This window comes from Protopterus annectens, chromosome 1.part0, assembly GCF_019279795.1.
Source record: "Protopterus annectens isolate FY-2018-M chromosome 1.part0, PAN1.0, whole genome shotgun sequence".
Classification (NCBI taxonomy): Eukaryota; Metazoa; Chordata; order Ceratodontiformes; family Protopteridae; genus Protopterus; species Protopterus annectens.
In genome coordinates this window covers 1,177,952,042-1,177,973,302 of record NC_056725.1, presented here as the reverse complement: position 1 = coordinate 1,177,973,302, position 21,261 = coordinate 1,177,952,042, and the positions used below count along the sequence as shown (strand labels likewise).

At 36.0% G+C, this 21,261-nt stretch overlaps 1 protein-coding gene across 1 annotated transcript in view; it reads right to left on the bottom strand.

Annotated features, from left to right (window-relative positions):
- The window catches only part of PDSS2 (decaprenyl diphosphate synthase subunit 2), a 1,587,149-nt gene that overhangs the window by 315,629 nt on the left and 1,250,259 nt on the right, over positions 1-21,261 (bottom strand). The gene's annotated exons all lie outside the window — the stretch shown is intronic.

Genomic DNA, 21,261 nt, shown 5'->3' with positions numbered 1-21,261 from the left:
AAGAAGAGGCACTATTATACTGTGGAACAATTCTCCCACCATGCCTAAAATTCTCAGTACTTTTTCTGATAAAGATGGAATGTTGTGTTTGGTGGTATTAGAAATTAATAAGAAATGTTATACTTTAATTAATTGTTATTGGATACCTGGATTGGGAACTAGAGTTGTTGACAAATACCTAGATAGCCTTACATATTAGAGGTGAAATCATTTTGGGGATTTTAATTGTTTATTATCAGACAGAGATACTTCCAGAGTCAACAAACCTAAAATAACACCATAATCCAAAAAACTGAATCATTTTATTACCTTAATGCATCTAAGAGATATCTATGATCTAAAAATCGCAAGTTCCCTTAATTATACCCACTACTCCTTTAGATTTGGAACCCAAACAAGCATAAGGTTTTCATCTTGAATAACCTACATTCCAAACTATATGAAGTCTTAATAATGTCATGTCCACTTTCTGACTATAATGCCCTAATTTTTAATTTCAATGTAAGAAATGATGATTTAATCTTCTGGCAAAGAATTCTAGCTTATATATTAAAATTAAAGGTTTTAAAGAGTGAGTCTTAAATGAAATAAATACTTTTTTGGAGTTTAATAACAATGGTGAGGTAATAGACATTATACTATGGGATGCTTTAAAGGCTTAAGCAAAACACCAACCCAACCAACCTTGTAGAAAACACCAAAAGCCAGCAAGATGGTATCACCATTTATTCAGAGGCACAAAAAGGACAAAACATGTCCAATTCAAAAACTCATACTAGTTTCACCAGCCTTCATCAGTGAGTGAAAATCATTCAAAATACATGGTCAACGTCAGTTTAAATATGTGAATAAACCAATGACAGTGTAAACATTTGCATCAAGCTCTCAAATAGGATTTAAAGCAACATAACACTGCTCAAAAAGAAAAATTCATATAAATCCCCATACAATACAAGTATAGTAAATATAGTTCTGATAATGAACTATAATATCATCAAACAAATAGTTACATATTGTCATATGTATAATTTAATCTTGAATTGCAAAGGGAAAAATATATGTAAATAAAAAATAACAAAATAAAAATGATTTATAAATGGTCATTGAGACCTGGGGGAAAAAGAGCTCCTAAGTGTGTAATCCAGTATTTTTCCTTGTGGCTCAAAATACCTTGCCATCCTGTTTGGTTTTGCCTATTCCTGTAATTTTATCAATGATTGTAAACATAAACTTGGCACTGGGAAGTTGAACAGAATGTAAATAGAGGGCATAAGATGCTTTGTGATTCCATGTTCCCCAATTCTGATCGTAATGCGTGAAGTTTTGCCAACATAGAATGATTTACATTGTACGTGGCCAAATAGATAACCCAGCTAGTGGAACAATTTCCAAAAATCTTGATGTCATATACTTTGCTAGTATTGGAACTAATTGTTTGAGCTGGTTAACATAAACACAAGAAACGCAATGTCCACACCTGAAAGTTCCCAATAATTCATCCCCCAATATGGTGAGTTGTTTAAATTTGGCTGCCCCACTTTCTCTATGTTTGTAATGAGAAAATAGAGTGCCTAATGTTTTACCACGTCTGAATGAAAATGAACATTGCTTATCTAGTATTCTCCTCAAAAAGTCATTAGCTAATAAGATATTCCAATTTTGGTTCACGGCTTGTCTGACCGTCTGATGATTTTTGCCCAATGTGGTAATTAGTCTCACCTTAGAGTTGTTAGTGTTATGACTTTTGTCCCTGTATTCCAACAGTGTCTTTCTATCTTGATTGTCTGAATATGTCCTAGCTAGTTCTATATCAGAAATGCTATAACCCCGGTCCAAAAATCTGGTGAGTAAATCAGTTTTGGCTATAGAGTAATCATGTAAGCATGAATTAATTCTCCGAATTCTAAGATATTGAGATTTGGGGATGTTCCGGATGGTGTGGCGTGGATGCATGCTATGTGCATGTAACAGGGTATTGAACTGAGGGTATTTTCGAAAGATTTTGGTGTTAAGTGTGTTATCAATATTACGATATACCGTAACATCCAAAAAAGTGATAACATCTCTATGAAATGTGATTGAAAATTCAATACCCCAGATGTTATTATTCAGATGTTCCAAGAATTCCTGTAGATAGTTCGCATCTGCACGCCACACCATCCAACAATCATCTAAATATCTTCTCCATATGTCTATTTCCACAAGGTATAAATTGTGTAAAGGGTTATAAATCAGGCATTCTTCAAGGTAGGCCATGAAAAGATCTGCATAAATGGGGGCAAAAGAAGCCCCCATGGTGTAGTTGCCAATAGCAATCACCCTGGAAATAGAACACATTTTTGTTTAGTACATGTTCTGTGAGACAGATAAGTAGAGTATTAAAACCCGGAGAATATAATTCTGATTTAACAAGCCAATATTCCACAGCCTGAAGCCCTGCCCAATGTGGAATGCTAGTGTAGAGGGATTTAACATCCAGAGTGCACATTATCCAATGGGGTTCCAGTTGGCAGTCTTCAATAATTTGTAAAAATTGCGTGGTGTCCTGAATTCTTGCTCTAACTAAGGACAACAGTGGTTTTAGAAATTGGGTTAGAAAAGCAGACAGGGGTTCTGTGAGAGAACCATGACCAGAATCTATAGGCCTACCTGGTGGATGTGTCAAGGATTTGTGTATTTTAGGTAATAAATACAAGATTTGTTTAGCCGGTTCCTTAACCTGTAGATGTTGGACCGTTTTATTTGTGAGAATACCCTCCTCCAATGCAGTTTGTAAAAAGATATCTATCTCTTTTTTGAATGTCATAGTTGGATCAATGTCCATTTTCATGTAGCATTGTTTGTCAGAAAGTTGTCGTAAGCCCTCATTTATATAGAAGTCCATATTTAAGATCACCACTGCACCCCCCTTGTCAGCTTGAACAATTGCTATGTTATGATTGTTCCTAAGTTCTGATAAAGCCACTCTTTCGGTGGAACTAATATTGTCCCTACCAGTAGCAACCTCAAAAAGGGGGAAATGTAAATCCTTTAACACCGCTTGTTGAAATATCGCTACATTCTTATTCATAGGTGGCTGAAATGTTGATTTATGGAAGGTAAAGTCAGTAGATCTTTGAGCATTGGAACTATCCTGTTCTGAAAAAAACAGTTTAAGGTTTAGTCTACGACAAAAATCAATGACATCTAGTGAGGTTTGGTATTCATCACAAAAGAAGCTAGGAACAAAATTTAACCCTTTATTAAGCACTTGTTTTTGTTCTGATGTTAATACATGATCCGATAGATTCAACACATTTTGAAAACCTTGTATATCTACTTGAGTAGTGCCTGAATAAGCCCTGTCATGGAATCTGTAGATATATTTGTTTCTATGTTTCCTCCCCCCTCTGGATTTCCTACCATGTCTAAAGGGTAATGGGTGTTGGTTTTCTTTTTGAGTGGAGAATTGACAGTGTTGACATATTCACCGTCAGTAGTGGATGACTCCTCCCCTGAGGTACTGGTTTGAAAGTGATCTCTGTTCTTTAATATGGATCTAGGCCTTTTTCTAGACCTACCCCTGTCCATGGTGGATATATTATCTTGAAACCTCACAGATCGTAGCACTTGAAATGGATGTCCCCTTTCATAGTCATTGCTATCCCTGTTAAATTTTTTTATCTTCCTCTCCCTGATAACTTTATCATAGGATGTTAGTTCCTTGGACAACTTGTCTATATGTTCAAAATATTTGGGACTTGATTCATGTTTTTTACATATATTTGCCAGATTTTTAACTTCCGAAAGACATATATCTATTGTTCTTTCATAGTAAGAAGCTAAAATTTTCACAAAAACCATGGATCCTTCTTTAAGTGCCGCATCCCATTCTTCATTAAGCCTCTCTTCAGATCTGCTTACAAGTGGGTGCAATTTTATCCGTAATCCCCTAGGTGCAATGTTTTTATGTAGATAGGCTTTAAATAGACGGAGATGCCAAATATTGGCTCTTAGTCCTTTCAAGCCTTTTTCCAAATCCCGAAAACAGAACTCACAATTATCTGTGGGATTTGTAACAGGTTGAATGGGGTTGCTGCTTGGGGCTTGGTTAACACCAAAAATAGCCAAGTCTTCCCTATCAGCACACAACCCCTCCAATATTTTATCTAGATCCATGTTAAATGACAAATGTCCAAGGAACAAACAAAATTATGGTACTAAAAAAATGGTTATAATACTATAAAGAAATAGCAAGAACCATGAAAAGGATGGACAGGGGCAGGACCAAAAGCACCCAGAACAAGGTGTCAACAAAAACTGGGTTGTTTGACTGTCCCTGAGATCAATTTCAAATCAGTAATATACTCAAAGTATAAGCCTTAAGGAATAAACCCAAATTATATAACTTGCTAGTATCCAACCATTGCCTTGTTTGTCACAAAATTAGCATAAATGTAATATGACCAATACAAGATTTGTAACAAAGCATAACTAGGAACCTAAATCAAATGTTGTCTTGTACATATTAATAGAATACAGCATATATATAATGTTGGCACTGACAACTTATATAAACATGTAAACTTTGTCCACCATATGTAGTTCACTTATATATCAAAAAAATAGATTCGAACCCTTGTTCATCTTTAACTAAAACATGGCCTACAAACAATGTAGTAGACAAGATATCAAAAGGGTTCAACCAATATACATCAAAAAATGATACTACATGTATGAACAAAACCCGCTTAGCTTATAATCTATATACACACAAATAAAGTATGTTATAGTCAGAGACCAATATAGAATGTTAAGCTAACATGAGGGCCCCCTTGATAGTAATCACTAAATAGACTGATATTATATCTTATTATGTATCAAATCCAATAGCACAGCACTATATATACTGTTCAAAACAAAATGTACATAATATTAAACTCCCATCTATGTGTAGGCCAAACCACAGTTGTTATGAACATTTATGTTAATAAACTATATTATGCAATAAAGAAGATATTAAAAGTATATTTGCAAAAAGGTTATTGAACCACAAACACAATTATGAAATGTTAATCAACCAAGGTTTGCTTAGTACCAAAACGGAGATGTTGTTAGGAACCACCAAGTAATATGTTTTTAAAACGGTGTTATCAAAAATTGTAAGTTCCAGTTAAATATATCAGCGGCCCAGAATTACACAACATTAACCCTATACAAAACCAGTTGACTCAAAATAATGTCGGATGTTCAGTCCGTACACTAATCATGCCACAATACAATGTAACACCCCTCGTCAACTGAGAATGAATAGAACAATGTTAAAAAACAGTTTCCCTGAATACTAATCATTGATCGTAATGAATAACAACCATCGCTTGGTAAGATATAGTTTAAAGCATTAACACAAGTACATGGTTTGTATGAAATTATTAAAACACGCCAAACATGTCCTTATAGTCCCAAACAGACCGTTAGATGAAATGTCATATACGCCAAACATTAACACATGTACATAGTTTGTATCAAGTTATTAAAGAAAGCCAAACATGTACTTATAGTCCCAAACAGACAGTTAGATGAAATATCATTTGCGCCGTGGATCCTTATTGTATGTTGAATTGTTGACAAATCCCGATGTAGAAAAAATAAATAAGAAACAGTCTAAATGCAGCGTATCAAAATGGAGTCCAACCCTAACACGGTAACAAAAATCTAGGACCAAAACTCGTGAGCATGACAAACACAAAGTTTTAGAAACCATACACTGCAATTCCGTTTCCACTAGTCCAAGTTTTCCTATATATTTAGCGGATAAATGGCCAACAGTCAAAAATATACGAACAGAATCCAGTTGAAAAATGGCGAAGCCTTGAATCGAGGCCCAATGCTCCCTTACACAGCTCCGTATATGACACAACACCCAGAGTTTTAAGACAGAAATAAGGTTCATCGACTCATCTCAGTTGGTAAATAAGTTTGGATGCGAACTATCTACAGGAATTCTTGGAACATCTGAATAATAACATCTGGGGTATTGAATTTTCAATCACATTTCATAGAGATGTTATCACTTTTTTGGATGTTACGGTATATCGTAATATTGATAACACACTTAACACCAAAATCTTTCGAAAATACCCTCAGTTCAATACCCTGTTACATGCACATAGCATGCATCCACGCCACACCATCCGGAACATCCCCAAATCTCAATATCTTAGAATTCGGAGAATTAATTCATGCTTACATGATTACTCTATAGCCAAAACTGATTTACTCACCAGATTTTTGGACCGGGTTATAGCATTTCTGATATAGAACTAGCTAGGACATATTCAGACAATCAAGATAGAAAGACACTGTTGGAATACAGGGACAAAAGTCATAACACTAACAACTCTAAGGTGAGACTAATTACCACATTGGGCAAAAATCATCAGACGGTCAGACAAGCCGTGAACCAAAATTGGAATATCTTATTAGCTAATGACTTTTTGAGGAGAATACTAGATAAGCAATGTTCATTTTCATTCAGACGTGGTAAAACATTAGGCACTCTATTTTCTCATTACAAACATAGAGAAAGTGGGGCAGCCAAATTTAAACAACTCACCATATTGGGGGATGAATTATTGGGAACTTTCAGGTGTGGACATTGCGTTTCTTGTGTTTATGTTAACCAGCTCAAACAATTTACGAGTTCCAATACTAGCAAAGTATATGACATCAAGATTTTTGGAAATTGTTCCACTAGCTGGGTTATCTATTTGGCCACGTGCCAATGTAAATCATTCTATGTTGGCAAAACTTCACGTACATTACGTATCAGAATTGGGGAACATCGTAGCGATATACGGAATCACAAAGCATCTAATGCCCTCTATTTACATACTGTTCAACATCCCAGTGCCAAGTTTATGTTTACAATCATTGATAAAATTACAGGGAATAGGCAAAACCAAACAGGATGGCAAGGTATTTTGAGCCACAAGGAAAAATACTGGATTACACACTTAGGAGCTCTTTTTCCCCCAGGTCTCAATGACCATTTATAAATCATTTTTATTTTGTTATTTTTTATTTACATATATTTTTCCCTTTGCAATTCAAGATTAAATTATACATATGACAATATGTAACTATTTGTTTGATGATATTATAGTTCATTATCAGAACTATATTTACTATACTTGTATTGTATGGGGATTTATATGAATTTTTCTTTTTGAGCAGTGTTATGTTGCTTTAAATCCTATTTGAGAGCTTGATGCAAATGTTTACACTGTCATTGGTTTATTCACATATTTAAACTGACGTTGACCATGTATTTTTGAATGATTTTCACTCACTGATGAAGGCTGGTGCCGAAACTAGTATGAGTTTTTGAATTGGACATGTTTTGTCCTTTTTTGTGCCTCTGAATAAATGGTGATACCATCTTGCTGGCTTTTGGTGTTTTCTACATGCTTTAAAGGCTTACCTGTATGGTAGAATAAAGAATTGGTATCTTCTAAAAAGGAAAGACTGGGATAGAGAATTATTAGAATTGCAAACTAAAATAGATACATTAAAATCAAAATTAAAGCCTAATGATAAGACTGCAAACACATAATTATCAATGTTAAACCAAAAATACTTAGAAATATTAAATCATAAAGTTTCAATTAATCTAGAAAGACTTAAGCTACAGTCTAACTCTGTAAACCCTAAACATTTACATAAGTTGGCTATTAGGACTAACACATTAATAACTTAAATCATATTAATGAAATTAAATATACAATTAATAATTCCACAAAAATGATTTAAAATGTATATTAGAAGCAGATTAATTAGAAATCACAATTAATGATAAAATCTTTCTATACAGAATGACAGTATAATTGATAAATTTCTCCAAAGTTGTTGTTGCCTTTCAGCTTTTCCCGGTTAGGGGTCGCCACAGCGGAACTCCGGTCCACTAATGATTGGCAGTAGATTTTCATGGTGCCGAGTTGCCAGCTCGACGCCCAACCTTCAACAAAGGCACATCCATTCACGCATGTCTTTCAGAATGCCACTCGACCCGCGGGGAGGACATGCAGACTCCACACAGAAGGCACTCCCACACACCAGCTGAGAATCAGGGAGAACCTCTTGCTGTGAGGCAACAACGCTACCGCTGCACCACCGCTGATAATTATAAATTTCTCCAAAGTAACATTACGAATACAAAATAAGATACTAGATAACCAATACCATTATCAGAACTGAAAGACCAAATTAAAAACTTAAAAACTAAGAAAGCCCCAGTTCTAGATGGTATAATTCCAGAAATATATAAAACTTTCCCAGATTCAACATTAAAAATACTGCTAAATAGATTTTCTATTATTAAAAACAAACTGAATGTACCCCTGTCTTGGAAATATTCTTTGATTTCCCCTATTTTAAAGCAAGGCAAAAACCAGCAATCATGTTCCTCCTATCAGCCTATCTCTTTGTTAAATACTGATTACAAAATCTTTATGTAGGTATTATCTAAGAGACTGAATAATAAATATATTGCCTAGTTTAATAGATTATGATCAAACAGGTTTGATATTACAAAGAAAAGTTCAGGACAATATCATTAAATTATTATCCCTGACTGATATTGCAAACAATACTAAAAAGCAAGCTTAGATATTGATAAATCCTTTGACTCCATTAGCTGGTCATATTTGCACAAAATTCTTAATGGATATAAATTTTCTTTAGATTTTATTAATTTAATATTGAAGTTATACAATGATTCCCAAGCGTATGTTAAAATTGGGTCATGTTTATCGTCATCACTTAAAATATTTAAAGGTACAAAACAAGGTTGCCCACTGCCACCCTTATTGTTGCAATGTCAATCAAACCTTTCGCTACATATAAGAAATTATACCAATATAAAAGTATTTTTTAAATAATGAACATTGTTCAAAATCAAACTGTTTGCAGATGATATTCTTTTAACAAGTGAGAATACAGATTCTTCTTTACATTATATTATTGAATCAATCAATTTTTTTGAAAAAACCTCAGGTTTTAATCGGAGCAAAACTGAAACAGTATTAACCAATAAGAAAATTTATAAAAATTTTCAAGCTCATAAAAACTTTAATTGGGAAAATAAAACAATATTTAGGTATTAGTATAAAACCCATTTGTAAAGAGATTGTACTTTCACATTATGCAAATCTATTAAACACAATCGCCAAGTTAACTAATAATTGGAATAAAATGTTTTTTACCATGGAAGATAGACTCACATTGATAAAAATGGTTATTTTACACAAAATGTTATTTTATATGTAATCCCTAATTTTAATTCCTCCAATTTTTTTTTCAAACAGGTAAACACATATTACTTAAGTTTCTTTATTTACATCAAAAACTGAGGATAGCCTATAACTGGCATATAAGAGGTTGGGATAATAACAGAATTGGCTTTCCTAACACTGAACTTTATTCAAAATCTAGTATTATTAACATAGTATTACCAGTGGCTAAGCAATTCCTGCAATTAAAGTTGGAAGCATTTACATGAAATTCATATAGTATCTAATAGTAGTTATGAAATGCAAACATGCTCCACTTTAGGCATTAGTAAAATATATTGGGTCTTACGTGATTGCTGTTTATATAAGTTTAATCATTTCACTTACGGTATGAGTCAAATTTTAGTATCTTTAAATGTGTAACAGATAGCAATGATATCGTTAAATAGTTATTTTTTCTTATGTTTCCCAATGTGTACACTCCAGATTGTATAGGGTACGTTAATCTGAGTAAAATGTTTAATTTTAAAGATAATTACCTACAATTTTGGTATCAATTTCTAGATAACAACAAGATTCATTCAACAAACTTTCTTTTAGCCAGATATAATGTTAAACAAGATAATTGGTTATCCTTACAAACTCTATGACAGTTCATTGAAAATAAAGTGAAAATATCAATTAATTCAGAAAAATTGCATAGATAACTAGTACACAACAAAATAAAAGATAAATAGGCAAGAAGGCCTTTAAAGTATGGTAGGTTTCAAAGCCATGTGTACTTTGGATTCTGTATTTTGTATATATTTTTTATTATTAACATATTTTTTTTATTATTATTATTTCTTATTAAAACATTTTTTTTTATTATTTTTTAATTAATTTTAGGAGTGCATATAGGGCTAGGTATGTATGTAAAACATATATATATTGGTTTTATATATGGCGAAAACCTTGAGTTATAGTGTTGTAGCTTTCTGTGTAATAAAATGAATGTAAAACAAATTAAAAAGTAATATGAAGCATTTATGTATGTGTAGGGTTAGCCGTACGGACGGTTACAAGATGTTCATAATATGCTGTTAATTTGTTCATATAGTCATCGATTAGTATAGCCCTATGAGTTTAAATAAGAAGTTTAGGCACAATTATATTCAATTTTACTTCGTATTTATGGTTTTTGCACTAAATGTTGACATATCGTATAACATTATTGCTTTATATTTAAAAAATATATATATTTTCTATATCTAGTTATAAAGTTTTACAAAGGTATATATATTATGGGAAATGATGTGTTTTTTATATATATAATGCATTCTTAAATATATGATCCAATATGCATAAATTTTATATAAAAAAGTTTGTTGAAAATTTTAAAAGTTATTAGGAGTGTTGTCTTAATGGAATAAGCCACGGAGTCTTTATATAATGTTAATTGAATAAGTGTTTCAGTAATTATTCAATTATATACTTAATAATTAATTGATGCTATATATATATATATATAGGAGGCTTTATTTTGTAAAATTTGTCTGAAGAAGTTGGGGTATTGGCCCCTACGAAAGCACTTACAATTAAAGTTTGGTTTTATAAGTGGCTCATGTAAGTGTCGGTATTTCTGTAATTGCTCTTTTTTGTTTTTTAAGAAACAGATTCTTTGCCAAAATTATTACAACTTTTTGTTGGTAGTAACTCGATAGACACTGAATATAAGTTGTGCATTTCATCTATATATAGAATGTTACATGATGAATTTTTGTCATTTGACTTAGTCTTTTGGGATTATTCTATGAAAGTTAATAAAGAATCCTTATCAGTGGATAATAAAAAAACTGTTATTAAAATATGTGAATAGCACCACATCTTCTCTTTATTGGAAGTTGTTCACTTGGAAATTTCTAAATAGAAGTTTTTTCACTCCCTATAAAATTGCTGTTATTTCTAAAAGAAAAGAAATAAAATGTTGGAGATGTAGTGAAACTCTGGAGGCTAATTGGGTCTATATGTTTATCGAGTGTAGAGTTGTTTTACAATTTTGGAACGATTTCAGATATTTTGTAAAGGCTCTGTGGTCAGATAATTGTCATGTTACAGATTCCCTGTTGTTATTTAATGTTCCTATTCCAAATGTGATTCCAAAACCTCAAATACTTCTCCTTTGGTCACTTTTGGTCATTGCCAGAAAAGTAATCACAATGAATTGGAAAAATGAACAAGATCTCCTATTTACTGACTTTATAAGTGCAGCTAAGTGTGTATATAACAAAGAAATGCAAACTATTCATATCAGAACATCTAATATAATTCATAAAAGATTAGCCTGGCAGAAACTACAACTTTTATTGGACAAATATTAATGGTGTATATAATTCATACTGAATGCTGTCATGCATGATTGTATATAGTTATATATAGTTGATTATTCTCTTTTTCATGTTTTAATTGCAGTAATTGCTAATTTTTGGATGTAAAATCAAATAAAAAGTTGTTGTAAAAAACATATGCTTACTTGTATAAATTATACTGAATATCTCCCAAGATCTGCAGCTTACAGTGCAAATGTTAAAGACAATTTTTAACATCTAAGGATTCACCTGATGCCATGTAACAGTCACTTGTATATTAAGTACATATATAAATATGGCTTACTTTCATAATTACTAATAAACAACTAGCAATATCTTGCTCTACAATGTGATAAAATGGAAAATGACAACATATTGTTCTGTCTCCCACAATGGTATTTCACACCATGCCCCTTAATAGCATGCTGTTCTCTCAGTTATGAAAATATGAACATAAGAATAACACCTGGCAAACAGCGATTAATTTCATTACTCCTGTAAATTAACAATCTTAGTGTCATTTTGTTAAGAATTCCTTTGGCATATTTTTACCTGGTAAGTCATTTAAAGAAGTTAAGCCCAAAAAATGATTTGGATTCAATATGGAGCTATTGATGTTACCTGGAAATATACAAAAACTGATCTATAGGCTTGAATGAGGGAAACAATATACTTTTTTATAACAAGAAAACCCCAACTGGCATAAATATTTATATTAAAAACACCAATAAAACATACAAATGTGAACAGTCTAATTAATTAGCAAACAACAGAACTCGAGTTCTCTTCCTAATTTAAACACAATGGTACTGGTCTATTATTAGACTGTAATATAAAACATGTCTCTTTGCATCTCAAAACATGTTTAACATCCTCATCAAGTCTTTCTGAGTAGATATACCAACACATAACCTCAGATTTAATTCCCTCATACTGGGAATTGTGATATTCATAAACATGATCTGCTAAAGGACTTTTAAAATTATTATTCTTGTTTGTCTACAATGTCCTCTTAACCTCTCTCAGAACTCGGTCTCTCTCTAAGTATTTTTAATAAGGCACTGCATTACATATACATTGTTACTACTCTCATAGAAATTAATGCCACATAATTTAATTTTATGTTTTTTGTTTGTAACTTCCTTTCCCCTGCCTCATTAGACCATGCTTTGAGATACAAAGAAACATGTTTCTATATTACAGCATGATAATATGACACCATTAGGTTTAAATCAGTAGTTGAACAGGAAGTCAGTTTGTTAATTAATATGATTAATCTAATTTACATGTTTTACTGGTATTTCAATATAAATATTTATGTTGGGTAGGGTCTTCATGTTATAAAAAAGTTATATTTTTTTAACATTATGTCACTTTCTTGAAGGTTTTTTTAAACCAAAGTGTTAAAATGTGTTAACAATGGATAAATAAAGTGAAGTAAAAATGAAATGTTGTTTTTCTTGCAAATTTCTTTCTCTGGTGGTTTTATAGTTCATATATTGTCCCTTGGAACCTCACTACTGGATTTATTTCATGATTTTTCAAGCCTAATTGTTTGTTTGTTAATTTAACTGTTGAGGCTGCCCACTAAAGTGTGCTAGCCTGTATAACTGATTTATCACTGTTTCCTGCATTTTCTGTGTGCCTTCTATCTCAAAACCAAAAAAATATCCTTGTTTTCCCACCTCTACTCGACTAGTTTAGACCAGTATACAGGCTTTGCTGTATGCTGGGCTGTGGTGTAGTTCCTGTGGTGTCCATTGCCTTACTTGGAAAGAAGGAAGTTTCTTTGCTCACCAGTGGGAGTGGGGAGCCTTGAGCAGCCTATCTGTCCCTGAAGGAGTGACCTCAGCACAAGAGCTTGTAGTAATTGGTTGTTTTGGACCATTTCTAGCTCTTTTGAAATTCCCTGTTTAAAATCCGCCTCTGAGCGTTTTTTTTTCTGGCTATACTACTCAGCAACAGCTCCTCGTGGTCCTGCAGAGTGGTCCTAGCAGCAGAGAACTGAGAAAAGCGACTACTTTCCTGATTTAAGTATTTTTTGCTGTTTTTTACCTGAAATACCTTCTCTTGCTTACCTTGAACAAGCTTAAACTGTTTTTTTTAACTGTTTGTTGCATTATATATTATCTGCACTTAAAGTTTCATTTAGTCGAAAATTGGTCGAAAGTTGTTTGTTTGTTAATTTAACTGTTGAGGCTGCCCACTGAAGTGTGCTAGCCTGTGTAACTGATTTATCACTGTTTCCTGCATTTTCTGTGTGCTTTCTATCTCAAAAATAAAAAAAACAAAAAAATATTCTTGCTTTCCCGCCTCTCCTCGACTAGTTTAGACCAGTATACAGGCTTTGCTGTATTCTGGGCTGTGGTGTAGTTCCTGTGGTGTCCATTGCCTTACTTGGATAGAAGGAAGTTTCTTTGCTCACCAGTGGGAGTGGGGAGCCTTGAGCAGCCTATCTGTCCCTGAAGGAGTGACCTCAGCACAAGAGCTTGTAGTAATTGGTTGTTTTGGACCATTTCTATCTCTTTTGAAGTTCCCTGTTTAAAATCCGCCTCTGAGCGTTTTTTTCTGGCTATACTACTCAGCAACAGCTCCTCGTGGTCCTGCATAGTGGTCCTAGCAGCAGAGAACTGAGAAAAGCGACTACTTTCCTGATTTAAGTATTTTTTGCTGTTTTTTTACCTGAAATACCTTCTCTTGCTTACCTTGAACAAGCTTAAACTGTTTTTTAACTGTTTGTTGCATTATATATTATCTGCACTTAAAGTTTCATTTAGTCGAAAATTGGTCAAAAGTTGTTTGTTTAATTTAACTGTTGAGGCTGCCCACTAAAGTGTGCTAGCCTATGTAACTGATTTATCACTGTTTCCTGCATTTTCTGTGTGCTTTCTATCTCAAAAACAAAAAAAAAAAAAAATCCTTGTTTTCCCACCTCTCCTCGTCTAGTTTAGACCAGTATACAGGCTTTGCTGTATTCTGGGCTGTGGTGTAGTTCCTGTGGTTTCCATTGCCTTACCTGGATAGAAGGAAGTTTCTTTGCTCACCAGTGGAAGTGGGGAGCCTTGAGCAGCCTATCTGTCCCTGAAGGAGTGACCTCAGCACAAGAGCTTGTAGTAATTGGTTGTTTTGGACCATTTCTATCTCTTTTGAAGTTCCCTGTTTAACATCCGCCTCTGAGCGTTTTTCTTCTGGCTATACTACTCAGCAACAGCTCCTCGTGGTCCTGCAGAGTGGTCCTAGCAGCAGAGAACTGAGAAAAGCGACTACTTCCTGATTTAAGTATTTTTTGCTGTTTTTTTCCTGAAATACCTTCTCTTGCTTACCTTGAACAAGCTTAAACTGTTTTTTTAACTGTTTGTTGCATTATATATTATCTGCACTAAATGTTTCATTTAGTCGAAAATTGGTCGAAAGTTGTTTGTTTGTTTAACAGGCTTTGCTGTATTCTGGGCTGTGGTGTAGTTCCTGTGGTGTCCATTGCCTTACTTGGATAGAAGGAAGTTTCTTTGCTCACCAGTGGGAGTGGGGAGCCTTGAGCAGCCTATCTGTCCCTGAAGGAGTGATCTCAGCACAAGAGCTTGTAGTAATTGGTTGTTTTGGACCATTTCTAGCTCTTTTGAAGTTCCCTGTTTAAAATCCGCCTCTGAGCGTTTTTTTCCTGGCTATACTACTCAGCAACAGCTCCTCGTGGTCCTGCAGAGTGGTCCTAGCAGCAGAGAACTGAGAAAAGCGACTACTTTCCTGATTTAAGTATTTTTTGCTGTTTTTTACCTGAAATACCTTCTCTTGCTTACCTTGAACAAGCTTAAACTGTTTTTTTAACTGTTTGTTGCATTATATATTATCTGCACTTAATGTTTCATTTAGTCGAAAATTGGTCGAAAGTTGTTTGTTTGTTAACAGGCTTTGCTGTATTCTGGGCTGTGGTGTAGTTCCTGTGGTGTCCATTGCCTTACTTGGATAGAAGGAAGTTTCTTTGCTCACCAGTGGGAGTGGGGAGCCTTGAGCAGCCTATCTGTCCCTGAAGGAGTGATCTCAGCACAAGAGCTTGTAGTAATTGGTTGTTTTGGACCATTTCTAGCTCTTTTGAAGTTCCCTGTTTAAAATCCGCGTTTGCACGGCTTTGCGCGGTTGTGCGCATAGCGCAGCGCCGGTTAAACAAGGTTAAACTTTTTCTGGCTCTGCCAAGTCTGCTCTTCAAATTTTCCCTTAAGAAAGCTCTACTCTTATAATAATCTAGTCTAATCGCTTTATTATAAGCCTAGCACTTGTTCTCAAAACCTCTCTTCTAAGTAAGCACTCGCTAACTATAGTAAGCACTACATCCACCTACCTTCCCTGTGAGTACCCTCTTCCCTTAAAGGCACAGCACTCCCTTATAATATTCTAGCATGTCGAGTGGTAGATTGCTGGCATCCTCTCCGGTTCAGCTGGTTAATCTGGGAATCTTGAGACAATGCTACAATTGTCTCATGTACACAGACAACCCTCTCCTCCTCCCAACAAACACAAATACATGTGAGAGATGCAACTATATAGCCAAACTGGAGGCTGAACTCTCTCAACTCAGGACTGGCAAGACCAGACAGGAGGAGAAGGTAACCACACACACACCAAACTCAGTCCCACATAGACCTACCACAACTGCAAATCAAACACATAAAAACACAAAGACATACTCGGAGGCTCTAACAAAAAACTTACCAAAACAACAGAGGCTCCCAAAGCAGACACCCAAAAATCCACCTCCTCAAAACATAACACATGCATCACATACTTCAATAAATCAGTGTGTCAAACAATCACAGCCCTTAAGGCCAAACACCATGCCTGATACACTAGTAATAGGTGACTCTATAGTCAGACACACTGACGTTCCGCTTACCAGGCTGAACAAGGAGAGGGTAACGGTGAGCTGCTTATCGGGAGCTAGGATCCGCCACATAACACACGCACTCAGGTCACTCCAAAGCAAGTACAAATATGACTCCATCATTGTCCATGCCGGCGTGAATGACCTGAGATGTACCTCCCTGGACTACATGAAAAGAGACATAGAGGAGCTCTCTGATTATGTAGCCCAGGCTGGTATGACCCTGACCCTGAGCAGCATCTTGCCCTCACCAAGAATGATGCCACAATACAAAGACAAGATGACCAGCTTTAATAATTGGCTCAAATACTGGTGTCATTCTAGGGGGATCCAATGTCTGTCTGCTTGGGATGACATGCTGGACAAGCCACGCTGCTTCGCAAGGGACGGCTTGCATCTGTCACCACTGGGCTTCCGGATATTGGCTAAGGCTCTTGCCTCCCCCATAGTGCCTTTTTTAGGCAAGGCTCAAAAGACAAACCCACCTCCTTAGAAAACAAAATGGAAAAAATTAAGGGTAATGCTGCTCAATGCCAGAAGTCTAAATCTCAAGATGCAGGCTCTCGAAGCACTCCTCAGTATGGACGACATCGATGTCTGTGCAGTAATGGAAACCTGGTTCAAGGCTCCTGAGAGCACCCCAGCGCTACCAGGCTATACCTCGTATCATGCTTTTCGGCCCCAAAACTCGGGCCAAACCAAAAAGGGAGGGGGAGTGTCCATATTCATCAAGGACACCCACACCTCCAGGTTAGTGGCAACACATGAAGCATCAGAGACCATCCAGGTGCAACTAACCATAGGCAAAACTGCTATACAACTGGTAGCATGTTACAGACCACCCTCCCAATCTCAGGAACCCCACTCAGCCTTCCTTAAGACATAGGAGGATATGAATGTCTCACCAAACACCATCATATTGGGAGACTTCAACTACCCTAACATAGACTGGGTGCATTATTCTAGCCCAAACACCCTAGCCCAAAGGTTACTGGAATTCATAAATTCAAACGCAATGGAACAGCTAGTCACCTCTCCCACAAGGGGAGATAATATACTAGACCTGATCATCACAAACATGGAGACAAAGTGCTTCACACTGGAAGTATACCCTTCACTAGTGAGATCTGACCACAAACTAATCACCCTGGATATACCTATCCCATCTCCACCCCCGACACAAAAGACTACAGTGAAAAACTTCTCAAAATCCGACTTTACACTTCTTAAAACTGAGATGGTATCCTTTAAGCCCACTGGGACAGTGGAAACCACATCCCACAATCACAATGCAGAATCCTTCACAAATGCTTTCTACAGACATCTCCAAGAATGCATGGATCATGCAATCCCAAATAAAACCAAGACCCTCTCCAGCAAGGGTAGGCATCCCGTCTGGTGGATGCCAGCCATAAACAAATTGTATAACAAAAGAAGGAAGCTACTGCACGACAGAGACAGAGCAAAATCCCATAAAGAGAAGGCATCTCTGATCAGCACTAGTAGAAAGCTACGTTCTCTCATAAAAACATCCAAGGCCAACTTTGAGAGAAAAATCGCTATGGACACTAAAGATAACCACAAGGCCTTCTTCAGCTATGTTAGAAACCTGGGCGGAAACACTCAGATATGTTCAGAGTTAGTTCACAATGACAAAAATACACTGAACCCACAGATATTGCCAACATTCTGGCAGACAGGTTCAGTGCAAATTTCTCCCCTCCCTCACCCCCAAAAGAAGAAATACTTATCCCAGCTGAATGTAACCTCCCTGTCATCTCAGATGTCCAGGTGAGAACCGCCCTCAGCAAAGCTAAAAACACAGCATCAATGGGACCTGACGGTATCCCGGGTTGCGTGCTACGTGAACTCCAAGAGGAGCTAAACCCGGACATAAAAATGCTATTTAACCTTAGCCTTATTACAGGATATGTACCTGAAAACTAGCGTACAGCAACAGTAGTACCACTCCACAAAGGAGGCACCTCTACTGACCCTGGTAACTACCGCCCCATAAGCTTAACCAGCCTGGTCTGCAAAGCTATGGAATCAATCATTATGAAACTAATAAACAGAGACATTGGGGACTTACAGACACTTGATCCCACCCAGTTCGGCTTTGTAAAAGGCAGATCCTGCCTTTTAAACCTGTTTGACTATTTTGAAACAGTTACTAGAGCCATTGACGAGGGCAAAGCAGTCCATACAGCCTACATGGACTTGGCTAAAGCTTTCGACACAATACCCCACTCTGGCATCATAGACAAGCTCAACAGCTTAAATGTAAATCCATATGTCACAAGATGGGTGGCAAACTGGCTAAAGGATAGAACCCATAAAGTCAAAATCGCTGGAGCCATGTCAGACTCAAAGCCAGTGACAAGTGGTGTCCCACAGGGCTCTGTCCTGGGACCCCTCTTGTTCAGCATTTATTTCTCAGATGTGAAAGCAAACATGGGAGGGTTGTGGCTGACAAAATTCGCAGATGACTGCAAACTAGGCGCCATAGTCGATACACCAGCTGACACATACATCCTACAGAAAGGCCTCACTGAAACGGACAACTGGTGCCGGAGTCATGGCCTTAAACTAAATGCCAAAAAATGTATAGTCATCCCCTTTGGGAAAAACAAAGTGCCCACAAATTATCACATAGCGGTAACCCACTGAGTACGGAAAAAGTAATCAGAGACCTGGGGTCCCAAGTCGATAGTGACCTCTCATTTGACACCCACATTGCTAAAGTGGTTAGAAAGACTTTCTACCTTGCCCACCTTATCATGAAGGGATTCACATCCAGATCAAAGGAGGTCATTGTGCCCCTGTACTCCTCCCTTATCAGGCCCATGATTGAGTACAATGCCCCATTTGGTATGTACCTCACCCGGCACTTGCAACAGCTAGAGAGACCCCAAAAGCACCTCACCAAGAGGATCAAGGGTCTCCAACATATGTCATATGCTGCCAGACTAAAGAAACTCCAACTCTATTCAGTAGCATACCGCCTACTCAGAGGTGATCTGTGCCTGATGTACAAGGCCATGTCCAATCAGTAATTGATGCACATGCTCCACCTCAAAAAATCCAAATCCATCAGAACCACGAGAGCTAAAGATTTGAACCTCAGCACAAATATGAATAGGACATGCTGGAGGGACAGATTCATAACTCAGAGGCTTCCCATACTCTGGAACAGAATCCCAGTTCATGTTAGGCAGAGCCCCTCACTGACTCTCTTCAAGAGAAATCTTGACGAGTGGATGGGAGATCGTAGGTTTACCCCAGCAGTCATCTCTGTGTCACTACTAGACAGAGGCACAGTAAACTAATTCTATTATGTAAGGGGGTCTTCACTGTGTCACTACTAGACAGAGGCACAGTATTCTAAATCTATTCTGTACACTTTCGTACCATTACATGGGGTGGCGAAAGCCACATCACTATGGCTAGGCTTATAAATGCCCCAGGGCAGATAGCCTAGTACCAAACTATGAAACTATGAAACTATAATGTTACTTTTAACAAAAATAAAGAAACATAAAACACATGGTAATAAAATGGCAGCTAGTTCTCAGAAGGTGAGTGAAAGTAATAAATGTTATTAAGACAAACTAAAATGAAAGGGCGACATGAAATGCAGACTTGTGTAAAATGTTCAAACCATACTGATTTTTAAGATGTAAATACAAGGTGAAATGGAAAGTCTTGAGAAGTTGCTAAATACAGAGCAGAATATTGATTATAACATAATGACTTTAAAAATATTTGAACTGAAAATCATTCCAAGAGGCTTGTGTACATTCAAATCACCCTCCTGTCCTTTTAATGGTGCAGATAAATTTTATTTGGAATGCAAAAACAGGCAAATGTATGTGCTACAGAATGGATGTAAATATAAACTGCCCATGACTACAGAAAACGAGAATGTATCCAAAGAAATAAAGGAAAAAAAAGTGACTTGAACAACTCAAGACATGATTGTGATGTGAATCAGAAATTAATAACATCAGTTGAGATATTAATGATTATGAAAATAATATAGTCCTTTTCTTTCATAAAAAGCAATGTCAAGATGGAAAAAAAGGAAGTGAAACATCAGTGAATTCAACTAGAAGAACTTCCACTGAAGGAGTACCAGAAATAGAAACAGCACAGAAAGCAGTTCACATAACTTAAGAGTATTTTAAAAATGGAAATAAAAGGTCTGGAACAGTTTTTACATGAAATTATAAAAAATATGGGATTAAAAGAGAAAGAAAAAGCTATCATAATTATGACAGAATGACTTCTGATTTTCAGCAACAACCACAACATGTGCTTTTGACACAATGAACACTACAGGTGGTACTAAGGTAAATATTTTAGACAAAATCAAAGACTATTAATCTCGGCCTTTTGATAACTTTCAGACTTAATTTTCATCAGATTATGGAAATATTGAGAGTAGTGGCTTGGAAATTGTTAAGTTGTCAGGGTATGAAATTTTCAATGCATAAATATCTGTACGTCACTTAGGACTGAAATTTATCCATCCATCCACAAACTCTTCTCCCTGTTTTTGCACATGGGGTTGGTGTATCACCTCAACAGTGACAATCTAGAGCCAATGTCGCCACTACTGAGAAGCTAGCCCTGACATATTTGCTGTTCTGTACTACACACATACACACACACACACGACTTAGAGCACCTAATCTGCCTACTGCATGCCTTTGGGATATGGAAGGAAATCAAAGCACCCGGAGACAATCCATGCAAACACAGGGAGAAC